This window comes from Rattus norvegicus, chromosome 6, assembly GCF_036323735.1.
Source record: "Rattus norvegicus strain BN/NHsdMcwi chromosome 6, GRCr8, whole genome shotgun sequence".
NCBI classification, from domain to species: Eukaryota; Metazoa; Chordata; class Mammalia; order Rodentia; family Muridae; genus Rattus; species Rattus norvegicus.
The window spans coordinates 35,977,351-35,998,760 of NC_086024.1; the positions used below are offsets into that span (position 1 = coordinate 35,977,351).

General features: G+C 39.8%; 1 long non-coding RNA gene across 4 annotated transcripts; it reads right to left on the bottom strand.

Moving 5' to 3' along the window:
* Nucleotides 1–1,752: 1,752 nt before the first annotated feature.
* LOC102556100 (uncharacterized) lies at nt 1,753–21,130 on the bottom strand. Of its 4 annotated transcripts, none has more exons than XR_005505776.2 (4): nt 21,023–21,130; nt 16,670–16,777; nt 2,926–3,063; nt 1,753–2,142 (listed from the first exon to the last, which is right to left on the bottom strand). It is a non-coding gene; the product is annotated as an uncharacterized LOC102556100 (long non-coding RNA). The 4 variants fall into 4 exon arrangements; XR_005505777.2 differs by lacking the exons at nt 1,753–2,142; nt 2,926–3,063 and adding exons at nt 12,798–12,957; nt 15,984–16,267; XR_005505775.2 differs by lacking the exon at nt 2,926–3,063.
* Between the last annotated feature and the right edge of the window lie 280 nt (nt 21,131–21,410).

Consider the following 21,410-nt stretch of genomic DNA (forward strand, 5'->3'; position numbering starts at 1 on the left):
GTGCAGTCAACCTGCCATAATGAAAACTTCGCACTTCTCTACCCTCTACTTATTAAGTCACCTTGAACAAATCCATTTTTTCCTGAGAATCCTTTTTCTTATTTTTCAATAGTTTATTAAGAATGTTATATGAGAAAAATTATGAATATTTAATGCAGTAATACACAGGACATAACCAATAAAAATAAATCTTATAATGATAGTTATTATTTTGATTACTGTTATTCTGGACTGTCCCTGACCTCATTTGAGCACATTAACCTGAAATCCATTTTCCCCCCACCCCAAATCTGTCAGGGCCACATAAGTAGCAAGAGTCTTCGTAGAAAATCAACTTTAAAGCATTTAACTTTAAATACTGTGATTCTGTTAACAGGCCCAATTTGTCCCCATGTCACAGACCTGATTAAATAAGGAGGCAAGGCTTCAACAAAATATGAGCCCTTTTCTTTCAAATAGTTCCCACAGGAACTAATTCCTATATTCCAAAGATGTTGCCTGCTCAGAATATATCTAGATTCCTTATAGAAAATATTTGAGAGCAAGCTGAACTTTGAAAATAAAGTCTCAGTGGTAGCAAATTGTGCCTTTTGTTGCCAAAAAATAAAACTCACCCTCACTCAAATGTCATTTAGAGTGAAGTCTGTGGAATAAACTAAATGATAGAGAGTAGGATTAGCTTTATGCTACCCCTGGCGCTATGCCTATGAAACCGGGTCATTTTCGTGTGTGAGGCTCATGAATGAGCTCCCAAAATCATTCCCCAAAGGAATTTCCATAATAGTTTTGGATTGTTCTTTCATGATTAAGCCTATGCCTCAAAGAAATTTCATTCAAGAAAGACTACATTATTTGAGGGCATAAATTCTCACTTGTTTGTTAAACACTGAAAGCCAATCCCTGTAACTTACCTAAAGGCAACAATTTGGTAAAATGTCTTTACCAAATGCTTCAGATTGTATCCTAAATCTTAAAGATACAGACTTGTGTTACTAAGAGTTTAAAATGTAGACAGGGAAAAGAGCTAGTGATGATGCCACGGGAACTGATTCATGTACAGGGTGTAATGAAGAGGAAAAGTAGACATTTGGACTCAACAAGTACACAGGGAGGCTCCTTGGAGATGATGACAAATAACTGACTTTCAGTGGATATCTATCCAAGAGTTAATCAAGGAGTTGGTAAAGAGAAAAAAGAAAACAAAGCAAAACTGCACATACAAAATACAGTCAACCTAAGTACAATGGCATGAGAAAATACAGGACCTATATTTACAAAGTCTTCGTATGGCTAATTTGGAAGTTGTTTATTTTGGCATTATAGAAAGACTTGCTGAATCATTATTTTGTAGAACTATACTGGAAATATAAAGAAGGATGCTTCAGCCTTGACAGAGTAAGCAGAAGAGCATGGCCAATTTTCACAAATTAGAAAAACTATTCCTTAAAACCAGACACGGTGACCTGTCACTGTAACCCAAAACTTGAGCAGAACATGCAGTAGAATTTCAAATTCAAGGTCATCTTTGATTACATAGGAACATAGCAGGCTCAAGGCCAGTCTAGGTTACATGAAAATGAGGACAAGAGAGAGAGAGAGAGAGAGAGAGAGAGAGAGAGAGAGAGAGAGAGAGAGATCCTAAAGGCAGCATGAAGAACAAGGAGTGTGTGAGGCACACACAGGTGTTCACAACAGACACACACACACACACACACACACACACAGAGAGAGAGAGAGAGAGATATCAGTGAATATGTTTTATTATTTTTATTATTTTTAGTCAATCACAGAGTCATCACATAGAAAGTAAGTGAGACATGAGCTAAGGAATAATTTTAGACCTCTGTGTTTGGCATTTATTTAAGGTTATTATCAAGAGATAATAGTCTATGTGCTGCATATAATAAAGCTGTAGAGTTTTCTTTTTTCTTTCTTTCTGCAAATTAAAGTAGCAAGTAGCGAAAGTGCCTTGGGCATGACGGTGATAGTTAAGCATCTTCCTTTAGTTTCTTTCTCAGGTCTAAGGTGATTTTAAAGAGTCTTCGGGGACTGCTGAGAAGTTCTTATCGGTTCCATATGCACAGAGACTCCAGGTGTGCTCCAATGGTGCCCGTTGTTAACTGTTTTTCAAGGACGAAGGGCCTAAGAGGGGAGAAAAACCACATTTAGGAATTTCAAGACAAAAAAAAAAAAAAACTACCAGCTAGGTGGAGTGGCAGAGCATTTAATTCCAGCAACTGGGAGACAGAGGCAGGAGAATGTCTGTGAGTCTGAGGCCAGCCTGGTTTACAGAGTGAGGCACTAACATAATGAAACCCTAAAATGAAAAGGAAAGGAATAGAAAAGAAAGACAGACAAAAAGATTACCTCCCCCAAAAGACTGATGTACCATTACAACCCCCTCATTGCTAGAGCATTTTCTTAGTCCATGGGCCACAGTGTAAATAAAAGTATAAAACATTTCTTCTGGAATGCCCAGTGTATTTCAAAATAAGCAAACAATCAAACAAACGCAAAAACTTTGCCAAGAAGGAAGGAGGTAGACAGGTAAGATGGAAAGGGTCTGGAGAGGGAAGAAGGAACTGCCCATTTCTCTACCAAGGATGATTAATTGCTAGAGAAAAGAGCTCTAGGATAGCTAGTAACAATAGGGGAGCAGGCTCCACGGAACAGGAGGCAAAGTCACTGTGGCCCTAGTGACTGCAGAGGGAGGAAAGACAGCATCACAGAGGAGCCTTCCACCTCAAAGTTCAAGGCCTGCCTCACAGAAAGGACTTAATGCTGAGAAAACAGTCAGGTAACTAGTTCTCCTATCTCAACAATCCACATTAGTGAAATATTTTAGCAAATTTCCATTAAGCCCCTTGAATTCTTTGGGGGGGGGGGGATTTGTTGGTCAGTTGCAGACAAATAGGAGCTGCTCACATTGCTTTCCCTGAATGAATCCATGATTTAGAGATAATTCCTTCCATCCCACGTCACTGTGTTGAGTAGTGGACAGGGTGGCATATCTCAAAGCCCATGGACACACCATGGAAACAGGAAGAGAATCATTGTGATCACCTGGAAGATATGACATTTGAACACAGCATGTTACAGTTACATAGGGCACACTCAAGTTAAGCAGGAAGTATTAGTGCCTAGGCTTATGTCTTGGGCAGATGAGTGTGACAGAAGCATTTCCTTAGTGAAGACACAGTTTACCACCACCATGTATATTCATGGTTGAGGCAACATCAAGACATTCACCCTAAAATCTCCCTCTATCTATACAGAACACAATACCTTGAGAAAATGAAATTGGAATTTATTATTTGATAGAGATCTGAAATCTCCCAGAGAGTAGGCCCCACTGAGGAAGGTGAGAAAGAGAAGGTGATTTGAGAACCTGCATTACTTGTATTTACAACAGATAGGGGTAGAGAAACAACCCTGGCCAGTGACAAGACCGAGACAATTACTTACAGCACTCTGAATTTAGTCACAGCACCTCGAAATCCCTCTCCTGCTGCACTTGTCTTTGAATCACTACAACAGCAGTTCACCCTAGTTTGCTCTAAAACTAGGCTGGTTTTGTCTCTTTCCCCAGAAAAAGTAGTTATCACAGTAACATGATTTGGAGATAGTCTAAAGTAGATCTGTCTTAGTTATTTGATAATGTTGTAATAAAAGAAAATTAAGAAATAAAGGTTTATTTTGACACACAGTTTGAGGTTATAGCCCTTCATGGTTGGGAAGACAGAATGGCAAGAACTAGGGCACCGGGTCATATTGCATTTACAACCAAGATGTACAAATTGATAAAGGGTCGGACACAGCTTCCTTTCTCCTTTTAATATACTTCAAGGTTTCAGCCTAGAGAATGGTGATACCCACAATGGGCAGGTCTTCCCACCTTAACTTAATCAAGAAACTCCTCCACAACTATGTACAGAGACCAATCTTCTAGGTGGTTCTGTTATATTAGTATAGAAAACCATTTCTTTCTTGTTAAAATAATAGATTTTACTTCTGGGAAGAAGTATGTTGTTGTCTCCTTCTTTCTGAGTTAATATAGTTTGTCCACTCAGTCTTCTGAGTGATTCAAGAAGGCATATTTACCTTAAACCTCCTATGGTATCCACATGGAAGCCTATAAACATCTGTAAATCCATTTCATAGGAATCTGATACTATCTTTTGACCTCTTCAGGTACCAAGGTATACCCACAAATATGCAGATAAAAACTCATGTGCATTAAATATATTTTAACATTGCCAAAGAGACAGGAAGAATAATTATACCTTTAATGATATAGACTATTCCTTTTCAAAAGGCCTACCCTTGATACAATTACTCTAAATCATCATGAGCCCTATCCATGGGGGTGCTTCTCCTTCTCTGAGAAGAAAGGGAGAAGAGAATGAGAGAAAGGGAGGTGAGAGGGAAGGACTAGTAGGACAAGAGGGAGGGGAAGCTGTGATCCTGTGATTGACCTAGATATAAAGTAAATAAATTTTTTAATTAATGGAACAAGAAGAAAATATCTCTATGAGGTTCTGCTAGATCTGCATACTATTTTGAATCCTAGCTCCTTTTCCATTCCTATCTCTTGTTTACAGATGTTGACCAGAGCCTAAGTACAACTAATTTTGATTTTCCTTACTTTTACTGGAAGGTCCACCCCTCCTTTACTAGCACCACCATACTGCTCCTTTTGCTATACGGCTACTTGTTTTATACATTGTCTAACGTCTGTTGTACCAGGAAACATTCATGAACTCCAAAAGACAACCAAGGAGCTAACTCTGATGGAATCACACTAGGGTCTTATATTTATAAGCTCAAGCCCAGGCCACATCATCATAACAGGAAGGGAAGGTGGAGCCCTGAGCCTAGTTTCAGGCAAGCATTTATAGAGGCAAGAAGGAGATATCTAGCCTGGCATACATCTGATTGGGGGGAAGGGGACATTATGACCTTTAACATAATTGTCTGGTGCTAGGAGACAAACCATAAACTTAACTTCTGCTTTCCTCCCGATTGGTGGTTGTTAAAAAGTGAAGTGTCAAAGGCAGGCTTATAACATGGAGGTCCAGATTTTTTGGAGAATAAGCTGAAAAGTGGTGCTAGACACAGGTTTTATTAGGGAGTGATCTTAAAACTGGTGCTAGGTGTCAGTTTGTTAGTTAACTCAAGTTCAACCTTAAGTCAGGTTCAGTAACTTAACTGGATGGAGCCTGAACCCAAAAGATCTGGTCTCTCATCTCCAGTTACTGAATAAACATGCCAGCCTACTCAAACATATAGCTTTCTCAGATATAGAGATGTCTAGCTTACTTGCGCTCTCTCTCTCTCTCTCTCTCTCTCTCTCTCTCTCTTATTAATAAAATTGCATTCCAACTTGTGAGTTCTTTCTTAAATTTGTTTATAAGGAGACAAAAGATCACCAGATATTGGAACTAGAGCAATGGCTCAGTGTCTAAAGGCACTCACTATTCCTTCAGAGGAATTGGTCCACAGCATCTACCTGGCAGCCTGTAAACAGCTCTGAATCCTGTTCATAGCAATCTGATACTGTCTTTTGACCTCTGTAGGCCTATGTGACCTAGTGGTATACATATGGTACACATACATACATGCAGGTTAAATACTCATAGACATAAAATATTTTTAATTATTAAAATAAAAGAACCTCCTCCCAGATGGGACACCAATTTTCCAAATAACATGTGTCACCCTACATGGTAATACTCAAATTTTCTGTTCCCAACTCTGGTTCTCATTGAGTTGACAACTGACATGTATCATCATGAGCTCCACTTTAAAAAAAAAATAAAAGGAGCAAAGAGTTGCATTTGAACTTGGAAGAGAAGTACTTCTTTTATATCTTAGATACCCTGGAAATTCTAAATGGAAAATAATGCCTATACATATGTGAAACCTCTTAATAAGCACAGGCAATCCATACCTATGCATGGTAAGAAAGAGGTCACCATCCTTCATAGGTGAGACATGAAAAGACCACAGTGAGGGATGGTAAGTCTCAGTTCTCTCATGATAACTGACAGGCTAAGTCAGTTCTGCAAAGTCTCATTCTGTCCAAAAGCAAGCAACACACCCTCACTGCCCCATTGGCTGCCAACTCAACTGTGCGCAGATCTGCTGCCTGTCTTTGTCTCCCTCCTCAGAGACCACAGAAGAAATATATTTACATGTATTTACACACATTCTTAGAATATTAAGTTAACTTGAGTATTGTAGGAAAATTAATCTAAACAGTTGTTAAAATAGAGCCTGACATTTATTGGGAGTGTTTTATGGGAATTAACTAATTCATTTGCTCCGCACCGTTGATGATTTTTTAAATGAATTAACGAAGTTGTTCTCTTACTTCATCAATAAGATGGTAACACTTTGTAATCCTTGTTGTAAAAGTGAGGAATGGGAACCTGAGCAATGAGCCCAAGCTTGTAGAGTGTTAAGTAGAGACGTCTAATTTTACACTTAGTCTTTTGATACAGATGTAGTGTGGTTTAGAGTACAAGATTAAAAGTGGATAAACAATGATAAAAGAACTTCAAAAACATTGAATTTCTAAATGTATCTCTTGGAGTAAAGGCCTTTCTCTTCTTTAAAGATTCTTTTTATAGTACGTTTAAAGCAAATGAGCTCACATATGACCTGTTATACATACTACACATTCATGACTTCCAGATGATTCTGTTACAGTAGTGTTAAAGACCCATTTGTCCATGCAGCAACTCCTTCACAAACAGTTCCTGAAAGCAGAATGCTGTTTAAATGCAGCCGGTATGGTCTAAATTCCCTCCCAAGGAGGAAGGACGGACCCCATGAATGTTCCCTGGTGACTTTGCACTTTAGGAGCCTTGCTTGTGGGTTGCTTTGCACTCTTCTAGAGTTCTGACTTTATAAAGGCAAGCTTGATAAAAAGTAAGTTAAACAAAGACCAGATGTAGTAAGACACTCACTACTTCTCTATCCTTGGGGTTATCTAGACACTACCTTAAAATGAATTAGTTCACCACCCAAAAAAAGCAAGGAGAGAAAGCAGCATGAAGTGAGAGAAGGGGGTATCAAATTTGATTTGACAAACGCAAGAAATAAACAGCCCTAAGAGACCCCATGGTTTGAGGCTGGAGTGCAGGGAGGGTGAGAAAGTTGACAGAGGACACACAGTGAAGGCAGGGCTTGGTTGGCACAATGGATTCAATGGGATGGCTGTGAGCATATGATGAGTTCCTTGTTCTTGGCACAGACAGTAAACCAAACACTCTGCTAGGCACAGGAGACCCCAAAGAAATCAGCATATGTCAAAACAAACAGGGGAGGCAGGAGGGAGAGAGAACCTTTGAGAGTGCTTTCAACAATGCCATTCACCATCAGTCAAGCATAGCTAATTAAAGACATCAGAAAGAACATTGGGATCTTTCTTGGTGTGGTTACTAGGAAGAAAGAGGTCGTCAGGGACACAGAATCCTTCAGTCCAACTGTTCATCCAACTGTGCCCAGCAGGTGTATCTGGAGACAGTTGTTGTGGACAGATAACTCATTAATGTCGGAAATTGGGAGGGGGAGACAGAAATGGCATGGTAAAAATATTCTCTGAATGTAAAAGAAGCCAAAGGACAGTACAGAATGCAGTGAAGGTTTTACTCGTTTGAGCTCTTACCGAAGGGTTTTACAAACTACAGGACTGGTGGCTCCATTGACAGAGTGGCCACCTGCTGAATGAGAGCAGAAGCTTGGAGGTCATGTGGGAGGGAGAGTGGCTTGTTCTGACGAAATGCCCCCAACTGGAAGAGGGAGCTTTATAGTCTGATTCATTTTCACATTTTTCATTAAGTCTTCGGTAATATTTCACATAAAGTCAGATTAGTAGTGAAAATGCACATGTTTCTCTCGGTCCTTTTACGTCCTGTTGTAAATGTTGTTGGCTCTTCAGAAGTTGTATTTTTTTTTTTTTGCCTCTCTTCTGGAGGCCTGCTGTTCCCTTAATTGATGTGGTAGCATTTGACTGGCTTGTTGCCCATCCTCACATAATCAGTATTTTCCATATCTCAGTTGTTGCTCCATTTCATTAACTTTTTCAGAAAATTGCTCCCTATTTATCTATTTATAGGTTTTGAATGTGTGTAGTCTTTGTCCAAGCCCAGTATGATTTCCTTTATCTCCTTGCTTTTGATCTTTAATTTTCCTTTGTTCAGAATCAATCATTTTTCCCCTCGATACTTCCCTTTGATATCTGCTTCTTAAAAGTGCTGACACTATAATTGGAACTTTCCTTGAATTTGTGCTTTATGTAAATTCTTCTGGTTATAGGTGGTCAGTCTGGGAGACAGCAGGTCTCCAGGTGAAGGCTCCTGATCTAGTACCCCAGTATTGTCTTTACCCCACCCTTTCTTCATCAAAGTCAATTCCTTCAATGGTTCCCTCCACTATGTAGTTTTACCTCACATTCTCTTTGTCATTTCCCTAAAACTGTAGAATTTTCATAATTTAAAATCCGATTTCTTTTACTGCTTTCTGTCAGTTTATTCCTTTTAATTAACTTTTGACAACTTTGTAAAGACTCATTTTAAAAAAATTTAATATGTATGACTGTTTTGCTGGCCTGTATGTTTGCAGACCAGATAAAGGCCTAATGCCCGGGGAAGCCACGAAAAGGTGTTGGATACCCTGGATCCGTGATTTCAGATGACTATAAACTGATACACCAGCACTGAGGATGGAGCTCAGGTCTTCAGCAAAACAGCCAGCGAGTGTTCTTAAACACTCTTTCCAGTCCCTTGATAACTTTTACTAGCATTATTTACCTATGGCTCTAAGACCTTTAATTTCTTTTTCTCCTCTATTACTGCTATTAGGAACCGACCTTGTATTAGCTCCATGTATTCATTAGCTTAAGTTCATTTCAGTGGACTAAGTCCTATAGCATCTTCTATATTCAGACCTAAGCTTAGGAGAAACTGTGACATGGAATTCAATATATATCTGTAAACTGAATGAGCGAACTGAAAGCTGCATTGACTGATGAGAGTCCCAGAATATCTCACCATCTCCTTTTGTGTTGCTTTCGCTGATGTACATTTAGATGCAGTCAGGCAAGGTGAGACTGTGAATCTCTGGTTTCTCTGATTTCAAGATTTCACTAACTGTTTATAAAAACCTTTTATCTAGTTAACTCAGCTTCTTGCTATTAAGATGTGTTATCTTCTTGGCTCAGAAATAAAAATCCCAGGGTAAAGAAAGAAAGAGGCCCTGTGTTCCCTGTCTTTGAAGGCCTGTTTGACTGTCCCCGGCTTAAGCTTCCTAGGGCTAAATTATCTAAAACGGATCTTGTTGTAACACATGAAATGTAAATTCTAAGGACTAAGAGGGCACTTGCCAGTGCCTGAAAAAGCTGTGGTTCTGGGGAATGGTAATATAAATTATAAGCAAAGCATACATTCACGCCCTTTATATCTGAGATGATGTTTTTCAATCCTCTCTAGGCTCCTCATGAGTCCTGGCTGCACACAGCCCATACAGGATCACCATATTTTATGTGAGTGCACAGGATACCACTAGGGCCACATTAGCTGGGGACTGACAGTCCCTTTCTACTTAAAGCAGTATAGTCACTCACTCATTTCCCTCTGGAACTGTGTCATCTGCTTGTTCCCACACTTGATTCTTGCTATCACGTGTCGCAGTGCCAGCACATCCTCTGACTTTTCTCTAATTGATTTTGAAGTAGTTCCTGAAAGTGTCCCCCAATTGCACAGCACTGCATCGGTCTTCTGAGATCTCACTACAAACCATCCAAGTCCCTTCAGTTATTGTACAGCTGGATCATGATACCAAGCTCAAGTGTATCTGTCCCCTTGTATAAAAGCATCCCTTGCTCCCTGCTGTCATCAAATTGGACGCAATAGCCAATCTAGGAAGTAATAATTTTGTGCCACAGTCATTGGTCCGTTGCTGCTTTTATATACCTCTTCTGGTACAACTAGAACAGATGTTTGGCCCTCACCAAGCTTCAACTGGCACAATATGACCAAAGACAGCTACAACTTCTACATCTTGAATTGTATTCCAGACTATTCTGTTTCATGACCTCTATTCACATTGGAGTTACATTTTGGTACAGGAGAACCAGAACAGCGTACCTTACCACATAGTCTCCTAGAGATTTCAATAGATACATTTCTTTTTTTGTTTTGTTTCGTTTTTTACTTGTTCCCTGTCTTTGTTGTATACCTTACTTTTCAGGATTCTGTAAGCAAAGATAGAGACCAAAGGCTAGATAAGTCTGAATGTTCCCTCCCCTTCACATTTTATTTCATTCACTTGAACTATCTTAGAGATATTCTTGAGAGCTCAATTCCCTTATCAATATTAATATTCTCTTCCCTAAAATCTTCAGAATATAGTTGTAATTAGGCCTCTTTTGGAACTGCCTCATGGGCTTCCTAGTGTTGCTCAAGTGCATCTGATCCCTAAAATAAACACACCAGGTTAATTGTGAGACCCCTATCCCCTCATTTATTGTCTCAGAAGCATTAACACTTCTTGCCCTTGCCACCTTTATTACCCACAATCCTTTCTGTTTATATGTAGCAGTTTGGGTTCGAAGATACTTTGACATCAATCACTTCACTTTCAAAATAACACTACTAGATAAACATCACAGGTACCATTTTAAGTATCTTAATCTTCATGTACATGATATATTCAAAGTTGCCTTTTATCCAGAACTACTTGGTCTGGTTTTGTTTGTGTGGTTGTCACAAAAATAGCCTGACAAGGAACAACTGGGAGGGTGGGGGGCAAGGGAAGAGAGGATTTATTTTAGGTAACAATCCACAGGTCATCCTTGTCAGAAGCCAAGAAAAGAACTTTAAACTGTCAGTCATATCACACCCACAGTCAGGAGCATGAGTCATGAATGCATGCATGCTACTATGCTTCACTTGTTTTCACCACTGATATACCGCTCAAGACCCTGCCTAGGGAATGGTGACACCCAGAGTATACTGAGTCTTCTAACATTGATTTAGTTTTGACAATCCCTCCCAGGGCAATCTAACTCAGAAAATCCCTCACTGAAACTCTCTTCCCAGTGATCCTAGGTTGTGTCAATTTACAACTACACGAGTTGCACAATGTGAAGGGGCCTCAGGTATTGCTTCTTACAATTCAAGTGTATAGCATTGATTTTCGAAATCTCTGGGTCAAGTTAATAAAGAAGTGTATATAAGGATAGCCTACGCTTAATCATAATTATACTTTATTAAGGAATTTGAAATGTTCATCAAGTTTGGTAACCTCATAAGTTACTTGTAAACACTCAGGAGTCTGGCAAGAGAAGATTTTGCTAGCGTTCCCTGCTAGCAAAGAAATGTGAGGATGATTTCACCTAACACAAGAGGGGAATCAGTTTTAAGCAAAAATTAAACTCATTTAATTCTTGTATCAACTCTTATCCAGAGGAGCAGTCCTGTTTACAGGTTTAAGAGAAGTTTCAACTCACTTCATTGAGCACTACTCCGGTTGCTTCTTTGCCAGGTCCTGTGCTGAGTTGCAAGAAGGGATTATAGAACTGATTATGAACCAGATCTAAATATCAAAAAAGTTCACAATTTTCTGGGCAAAATAAACCTCAGACACAAACAACTAGGAGAGGGGTCGACAGCGATAAGACACAGATAAAACACTGAGCTAATCCAGGAGACAACACAAGCTAACATTCTTTAAAATGTAAATAGCTCCCCCTCCCTTGCAGATAGGAGTAAAAATCAAATCCACTTGATAAATCAAATATGCAGGAGATGACCCCAAGCACCCACCCAAGATATACCCATGTATAGGTCCCTAGAACAGCAGTTGGTCTTATGGGAACACACGTGGTCTAGGAGCATTGAAAGTTGTTAGTCCTAATCAGCAGCAGATTTTAGAATCTTTGGTATTGACCACTGGATGTCAGGTCACTCTACTGCCTGGGTGGTCTGACTCAGCCCAGTCCCTTCTGTCACAATTGATGTCCCTTCATTAGGGGGTATTAGATTTCTACGGGGCAGATTCCCATTTTCACAGGGTGCACACAACTCACTTAATGATGATTGCAAATGAGAAAGCCATGCGAATCCACCCAAACTGAGATCACACCTTCACCCTTGGAATATAGTTGTGATTACATTAAAGACACATTACAAGTCTGTCGCCTCTCATTCCGTGTATTGTGTGTGAGAGTTGCATCTGATCCCTTTATCTTGCATTGAATTGCGAGCATTTCCTTTGGATTCAAATGTGCCTTCTCTAGTACAAAACAGCAGCACACCCAACAGTTTCAGTTAGGAAGTGAACAGGAAACACTGCATCCAGTTAAAGAAGCCAGAATACGGTCTTCTAAGCACAAACATGCTTTTCCGATTCCAGAATGTGGATTACAGACATTATGCCTGGGACTTGCCTTCAATTTTCTTTTGAAAAGACAAAACCTAGCTGGTTTATACCCCCTGTGTCTCATCTTCAGTACCTATTTGCTCTTTAAGTGGCATTTTTTTTTCATTCTACTTCATGCGTAGAGACCTGATAAGGTTGATTGCCAGCACGCAGAGGTTTGGCAGTGTGGTGTGTGCCTGGATTAGAGGTCAAAGAAGGGAAATAAAAGACCTCTACCTAGAATGCCACCAAAGGGATTTCCTTAAATGGATAACCTGTATGTCGGTTTTAAATATCATGTATTGAACATTTTCTTTTTTCTATTAAAAGAACATTACAGAGCCTTTTATATAAAACTGTAATTACAAAACTTAAGTAGATAGGTTAATCTTTATTGCCCTCACATTGTGGGAAAGAAATAAAAGGCCAGGGATGTGGTTAAGATGAAATGGGGAGGACAATGGAAGCAGATGCTGCAAAGATTGGTTCTGTCCTCTCCGCCTGGATTCTTCCAGCACCATGGACCTGGTCCTAGGAAAACAGGAATATCAAAGTGCATGAGTTTTGGACTTTGCCCGAGTCATCTCCCAATGTTATAGCACTGCCTTTCACATGAACATCAAAGCTCATCTGTTCTCTGTCTGCATGAACACAAACCACACAATGCCTGTCTCTGGGTACCTATAAGAGTCAAAGGCAAAAACAAGCAAAAACAAACAAACAAAAAATAAAAAAAAAAACAAATCCCACAGAACAAAAAATTGGAATGTGAAAATCGCTCAAAGAGGTTGTATCTAAGGTTGTGCTCAATGGTGTAGAACCCAGAATATAGAAGACTTCTCTAACGCTAGCATACCCAGCCCGGAGGTGTATTCATTCATCACAGATATTAGTTCCTAACTCTTTGTGTGAACTGATGGCTGCATGCGAAGACAAAGCTCATCATTCAAATGCAGGCAGCTATGAAATGGAAATCTCCTGGGAAGATGGCTATGCACGCACATTTACAGGTCAGGCAAGAGGTGTCTCAGATGCTGGCCAGAAAATGGTATCTCCCATCCCTGGGCAGGTTACTTTGATCCTCACTGAGTTTTCTACCTAAGTCTCCATTTCTATCATGTCTGATGCAGACAACCTTGAGTTCTCAAAACTCTGTTTCCTGCTTTTTTTCCCCACTAGGAGAGGCTGCAGAATCTTAAGCTTAGCTGTTGTTCTTGTGAAGAGAAATTATCTCGGGGATTGGTAGATAATGCATTGATAGATGCCATCCTATCTCCCTGCATGATTGTATTAATTCTTATAAGTACATATCTGCCCCAAATCTTATGTTCTGGATCAAAATGCGTTATAATGAGCTCAACATTGTTTTTCAGCTTTGCTCACAATCAATTTCCAAAGCCACAGATACACTGTGATTTCTATTTTCTGGCCCATCATAGCCCTTCTGGTTTAAGCTTACCACAGCATCGGCGGTACTGAATAGAACAGTTTCTAATCTATGGAGCACAGTGGAATCTCACGAGCTCTAAAATGTAGTGCTTCCCACGGTATGCTTTATGCCTGCTCATGAGAGACCCACACCAAGCCCTTGGGAAGGGAAAAAAATAAATAAAATTTAATTTGATTCCTTTGCCTGGCTTTTAAGACCATCATAAACTGTCATTGGTTAGTTACTAGGAAATAAGATTTAAAATATTTAAAGTAATTGATTTTTCCCTGTGTAAACAACTTCAGAGCTAAGCTAAGGGTTAGCATATTATCCTTACATTTCCCTTGGAAGACACTGGGGAGAGGAGGGAGGGGTGTTTGGGAAGATGTAGCTATAATCTTTCCCAGCCGAAGTTCTTAATTACACTCAGGTCTTGAATCCTCAAGTTAGCATATTTTGCCCATTCATTGCTCAATAAATATTAATTGGTGTAGATGGGTTATAATTTAGCATGTGTATGATCTATAATTTACCTGTAGCCTATAATTATTTTAAATGTTTGAATAAGAAAATTGATTGGAGTGAAAAGAAAATAACTTATTTAACTTTAAAAAATGTTATTATGATCTAAGTCTTCATAAAAATCACCCAAACTCATGTGGCATCTCATGTAGACTAGGAAAATATCATCCGCCATCCCTCATCCCTAAGACAGGACCATAGTTGGTACTGAACTCAGGTTGATGTAAGCACTAAAGTTTTCTGGTTAAAAAGAAATAGTTCCTGCTATTGACCCAGATCAGAATGACCATTTTCAAAGACAAAGGAATACCTCCTTCCTACACAAGAAAAAGCCCCAAGAGCCCACAGATTTTAGTTCCAGGGTGTTTATTATCTCTTCAAGTTCACTGACAGCTTTGTCCATCTATCTGATGGATTTTAGTCAGAATGTTGTCCCCATCTCCCTCCCATCCTCCTTCCCTTCCTGGTGAGTCCCTTCTCCACAAGTCCCCTCCTCTTTCTTATTGTGTGTATATGTGTGTGTGTGTGTGTGTGTGTGTGTGTGTGTGTTCTTATTGAATGTGGCCACACTACATTCCGCAGCTACACACAAATAAATAAAACATTTATTGACTTTATTCTTTAACAACTAGATTTGTGTATAAAATGCATTCTGACATCCATGAGCATGCCTACCCAATCTAATCTCCCTCCCACCCTTTTCACCATACTCTTCTCTCTATCAGCCATTTTGTCACATTCACTCCTTTCATTTTGTTTGTTTGTTTGTTTGTTTCTTTTTGTTGTTGTTTTGTTCTGGAGAAACAGTAAGGTCATGGGAAATACACATTAGAAAGCTCTGATGGTAGACTTTTAACTATTACAAATGAATGTTATTTGTTAATGACACTATTGGTTATTTCTATACATACAATGTGTACTACTCAAATCTAGGAGAATGAAGTGTATTATTGACATACTACTTACACATACTAATAAAATTCAGTGCAATATATCTGTCACCTCCCTACAATGGACACTTATCAAAACCAACTGCAGTGTCTGATCCAATCAGATTCTCCTCCCTAGAAGAATCTGGGATTCTTATCTTATTATGAGAGGACAATTTTACCAGTGCCTTCTCACTCTGTGTGCCTGGGAGTGCCTAAAATGATTTGACTTAGGATGTAGACAGGATTCCTCTATTTTCTACCCAACATACATGTTAGAGGAGAAAGGGAGAAAGCTCATCTGAGAGAACACTAAGAAGATACAATGAACAGAGACTGAAGCCAAGGACATTGCAATGTCCCTACCAAAGTTTGCTCAAGCCATTTCACCCCATCCTTCTACATGGAGAAGAGGCCCATTGCTCTGTACCTTCCAAGATGTAGCAACCATCACATCTTCCCAAACCCCTTCCCCTAGTGTCTATTGTTTATGTTTAAAAATTGTTATACTATTTTGCTTCTTAAAAAATGATTATACCTCCCTCCCTCCCAATTTTTACCCCACAGTTTTTGCAGTCCACATGCTACCTACCTTCCAAAAACATTTCTTCAAAGACCAAGAATAAAACCATATGTTTAACTTTGTAAGTTCTTGAAGGAGGGAGGTGACAACATACCTGAAACAGTTTTCAGTCTCATAAAGCCCAATACTTTCATAATCAAATTGGCCAGCAGGGATAATCTACTTGCCCATGGTGTCACATCTCCGTGACTTTGAGTGCCAGAGGGAGGAGGCTTAACATGTGCAATTAGAGGGGAAAGAGAATGGAGCCACTCTCTCCCAGTTGCTGGGACACTTGCACCTGTTAAAACACCTGTGTCTTCCAGCCACTTGGACACTTGCACCTGTTAAAACACCTGTGTCTTCCAGCCACTTGGACACTTGCACCTGTTAGAATACCTGTGCACAAAAAGGAGGAGAGAGAGAGAGAGAGAGAGAGAGAGAGAGAGAGAGAGAGAGAGAGAGAGAATAAAAAAAGGAGGGGCTAGCCAAACCAGCAGTAACATCTCTGGGGTATTTGCCAAGCTATGGGAACACTCTACCAATCTCTTGGACTTTGTGATGACAATTGCTATGCTTTCTGCACTGTCTTCCAGGCTTTCTTGCTAGGTTCTGTTATCTCATGAAACTTTAAAACTCTCCACCCTTCCTTCATTGTAGTCAACTTTAAATAAATTCAGAATGTCACTTGTTAAAATAAATGACATTTAAACAACCTCAGCATGGTAACTCATTCCTCATTATCATAGAGAGCTCTCCTGAAAGGTCTATAGTACATTATCTCTATGAAATGGATTTTACCTTCAATATTAACCTCATTGCTTAGGGAGAACAGGAGGCAAGCACTCTGGTGAGAGGTGGCGTAGAAATGCATAGGTAGATTGATAGAACCGCACAAGTGATGATGATCTAAAACAAAAGCAGAGAGAGGGTTTAGGTTAAATATTAGGTAGCAAATCTGAGCGGCAAGAGAGCTGCGCTGATTGAGCGAGCTGCCATGGAAGACAGAACATTGCCTTTATTTCGGCTGCTCAGAGCTCACCGTTTATGCTTCGGTTGAAAGAGAAGTGACCTACAGGGTGAGTGTATTCACTAAAATGCACCCCGCTTGCAGAAACTGAGACCCAAGGTGCAGAGTAATTAAGGAATGTGCCTCACAGTGGAGATGAGGTCAGCAAATACAGTACCCCTGCCCTTAGGGGACTCAGAGACCTTGCAGTCTTTTGTGTATCCAAGTACTTACTGGCCTACCTGGATATGGATGTGTGCATGAGGAAGCTTGAGATTGACATCAGGAACCATCTGTGGTTATTCTTTATTCGCTGAAGCAGGCTCTCTCATTTGAACCCAGAACTCATCCATATGGCTAGTGTAGCTACTCAGCTTGCTCTGTGAATTCCTGTCTCCACCTTCTGAGTGTTAGGATTATAGGCAGGCTGCAGCACCCATCCAGCATTTCATGGGTTCTTGGTGGGTATCAGAACTCTGCTCCTGATACTTGCTTGACAAGCACTTTATCCCTAGATCCAGAGACCCTGTGGTCCTTTGCTTATTCTGTCTCTGAAGGCCTTTTGAAACAAGATCAGACCTACTTCCTCATTTCATTCTCTGTATTTCCTTCATTTTAACTTCTTCGTTTCCTCTATTTTAAGAATATAAAACCAATGGGCCACACTGCTTTTTGTTTTGACTCTGAAGTTATTTTCTTTGCAGCTATATTCCCAGGGGAGGGGGAAAAGCTAGGAGACAATGTTTCTATTTAATAACCCAATACACAAAGAGAACTTCTGCTCAAGGAGAGAGCTCTAAGCCATGGCCCAAGTTGAGTTGCTAGAGGGATACATCCATACTCAACTGAGGACTGGGGAAGCTTTGAATCCTGGGACACAGAGGCATGGTTCTCTATCTCTAAAAGACCACCTTTTGAATCTTGACCTTTACCAACTTCCTGGTTTTAGTACAGACTCTCCTAAATTCTGGCCAGGGGCTATGAGCTCTGTGCCTCTTCTGAATAGGTGTGCACAGTGTTTGTGCTATAAACCTAATCCTGAGTATGTGGTGGGACAGCACATGTTTAAAAGAAAACTAAACCTTTGAGGAATCTCTAGACTAGGGACAGTAAAGAAATGAGGCAGGTTTCACAAGCAGGTATATAAAGGACTTAGGACACAGGACTCCTGAGCTATTACTTTTGCAGCAAGAGCAAATAAAGGTGATGTCATGAGGCCGTGGAAAGGATGTTCAGTATGAATGAATATTACTTTTAAAACCTGAAAAAAGTGGTTGTATTTTATAGAGAAAGTAAAAGCATGGAGGAAAAGTCTAGAAATTCTATTTACAATCTGCGAATCTTACTTGCAAATCACTTTGTAACCTGGGAGTTGTTTTTCTTAGATCCTCAACAGGAACTGAACACACAGGATGTCTGGGCAGGAGATACTTAAATAACAAGGCCAATTTCTATGTCTCATACCCTTTGCTTATTGGTTAATATGATAAATCTGTTCCCTGAATGTGGCAATCTGGGCCCCAGTGATTCTAGTGAGCTTTAATGGTCAATTTGACACAGGTTCCAGGTACTGGAGAAGGGAGTGTCAATTGAGGTAGTACCCAGATGAGTTTGCTCTCTGGGTATGTCTGTGATGAATTATCTTACCTGTTAATTGATGTAAGTCTACCATGGAAGGTACCATTGCCTGAGCATATGGTCCTCAGCTGGATATGAAAGCATGAGCTCAACTGAGCAAGCAAGTAGTGTTCCACTACTGTTAGAGCTCCATGTTCTTATATGAGTTCCGATCCAGACTTCCCTCAATGATAGACTGAATCTTGTAAGCTAGAATAAACCCTTTCCTCCTGTAAGTTATTTGTGTCATGGTATTTGTCCCAGCAACAGAGTGAAACACAAACAGCATACTGTACGATTTACCTCATATTAAATATATTCTTATAAGACCCCCTCCCCCAGTGGTCCAAAGCTTAACTTTGGAACTCACACAAGCTAAGAGTTTAAAATAACTGTTTACTAGCAATAATGAAAATATTTGAGATACTCTTTAAAGTTTTAGTTGGAAAATATCAATAAAATAATTGCCTAATTCTAAACCATGTACAATTCTAATTAATTCTGCGTGAGACATTTTTTCAGCTTCAAAGCTTGCCTTACTTGTATTGCATAACAAAATAATAGTATAATTAGGAATAAATTTGTCACTTTTATAAGTAATTCCTTTTTATTATGTGTTTGGAAGCAAAGCACAAGCGTGATTAAAGTCTCTTTTAAAAGGTTTTATTAATTACTATGATTATTATGGGTAATCAGGGTCCACAAACTGCAGAATGCACCCCAGACAAGATGTATAAAGCCACAAAACATGATAGAAACCCTGATAGATCCTGGATCCAGGTTTGGCTAGTCTCTGTGGTCTGAGTCTCCCTATCTACCCTTTTCCTTGTGGAAGGCAGGGCAAGGGACCAATTTTCATATCTCTTGCTATTTGCTGGCAGGTGACCTCCTTGTGGTACAATGAAAGATGCAGTGTTTTGCCTCAGTCAGCAGTTCTTTACCTGTGGGTCATGGTCCCTTCAGAGATCAAATAACCTTTTCAGAGGAGTTTCCTAAGACCATCTGCTTATCAGATATTTATGTTATGATTCATAACAGCAGCAAAATTACAGTTATAAAGTAAGAAAGAATAGTTTTATGGTGGGATGTCATATAATATAATAAACCATATTTAAGGGTCACAGTATTAGGGAGGTTGGGACAAACAGACACACATAGGCATGGTTGTCCTTTTCCCTAACACTTCCTTTTGCATCCTAATGTCTAATATGTTGGTCTCGGTGCTTTACTGCTCACCCTTGAGTTTCTCCATTACCTCTAGCCTTGATTAATTAATCCTAGACACAGAGAACTGGAAACCCTCTAGCCAGGGTGGATCTTTCTGTAGATGCCACACTCACTTCAGCTATGGCCCCTTTCATAGTGACAAGCTATCCTAGTTCCATTTCTGGTGCTCTAATAAAACACACTGGCCAAAGTGACTTGGGAAAGAAGGGTTTTTTAGCTTACAGTTCTAGGTTATGAGCAGTGAAGTCAGGAGCACCAGAAAACTGGTCATACCACACCCATAGGAAGGAAAGAGTGAGATGAATGCACCCTACTCACTGGCAGCTTGGCACATGAAATCATGATGCATTCATTTGGGAAGCTTTTCCCTATTCCAATTAACCATCAAGACAATCCCTACAGATATGATTGTAGGCCAAGCTGATCTAAAAAATTCTTCAACCGAGACTGTCTTCTCACTTGATTGTAAGTTGTAGCAAGATGATATTTAAAAACTAGCCAGCATACAGAGAGACAAAGCTACTTAAAGATTAGGACTGGGTCTAGATCCCTAACTTAGAGCCACTGACAGCAAAGGTTCAAGAATATTCACTGAGCCAGGCACTATGGCATGTGCTTGTAGCATCAGATGAGAAAGATGAGGCAGGGAGACCACATAAGTTCAGAAGTTTGAGAATAGCTTGTAGAATATAACTTAACTGCAACTTTAAGAAGACATAGTTCTTGAATATATGGGACAATTAATGGCATAATAAATTACCTTAGTTTGTGTCACCAAATTCTACTTCCAAACTTGGACCCCAATAGCTTTGTGTAGAGTTCTTGTAAGTTCTACTCCTTGTTGTGGAATAGAATGTTAACTCCTCGATAATGTCTAGTATGTTCTACTAGAAAAGCCATACTTCAGCATAAAATCTGTCACTCCAGTATTCCATTAGCACTTATAGTAAGACCAGAAGTTCATAGATCATCTTAGCCACCAGAGTACTTAGACACCTCAAGTCCTTCCTACTGCCGAAGAAAACCAAGGTGCAGGTACAGATGGAGCATAATCAAAGTCTTCCTGAGTTACATCTAGAACACAGCATTTCCAATCCACTTACTGTGAATTCAGGCTCTTTCCTTCTGGAAATCAAGACCAGTACCTCAAGGAGAGCATAAAGGAAGTCCATCAAATAAGGAAAGAGACCAAGGGGTCACCAGGGAGAGCTGTTCTCCAGCAAACCTTTCACTATAAGACCTTCATTCTCTGTTCTGTTCTTTATAACCATACACATTCACAAGTATTCTTGGATTCATACCACTGCTACGGCCATCTGTCCACTTCTTTCCTAAGTCTTGTTTCTCTGCTTCTGTCTTTTCCCTCTGAAGCCCTACTGCCCTCTCACTCACTCAACCCATTAGCTAAAAGACAGCACTATCTGCTAACAATGACTGACATCACTGCCAGATGATGATTCCCATGGAAACCACATAAAAATGAACATTAGACAGAAGACATGTATCCTATTTTAAGTCCAGATTCTGGTTTCCTAAGCTTTCTCTATCTGGTTTCCTTTAACCCATTCTTCAGACAGAAGACAAGTGACTAGTCAAACATCGGTTTATACTATGGGAGAACACTGGAGAAGAACATGGACTGAATGGCATGAAGAGAGGTTCAATCCTGCATAGCAAAGGTCATTGCTT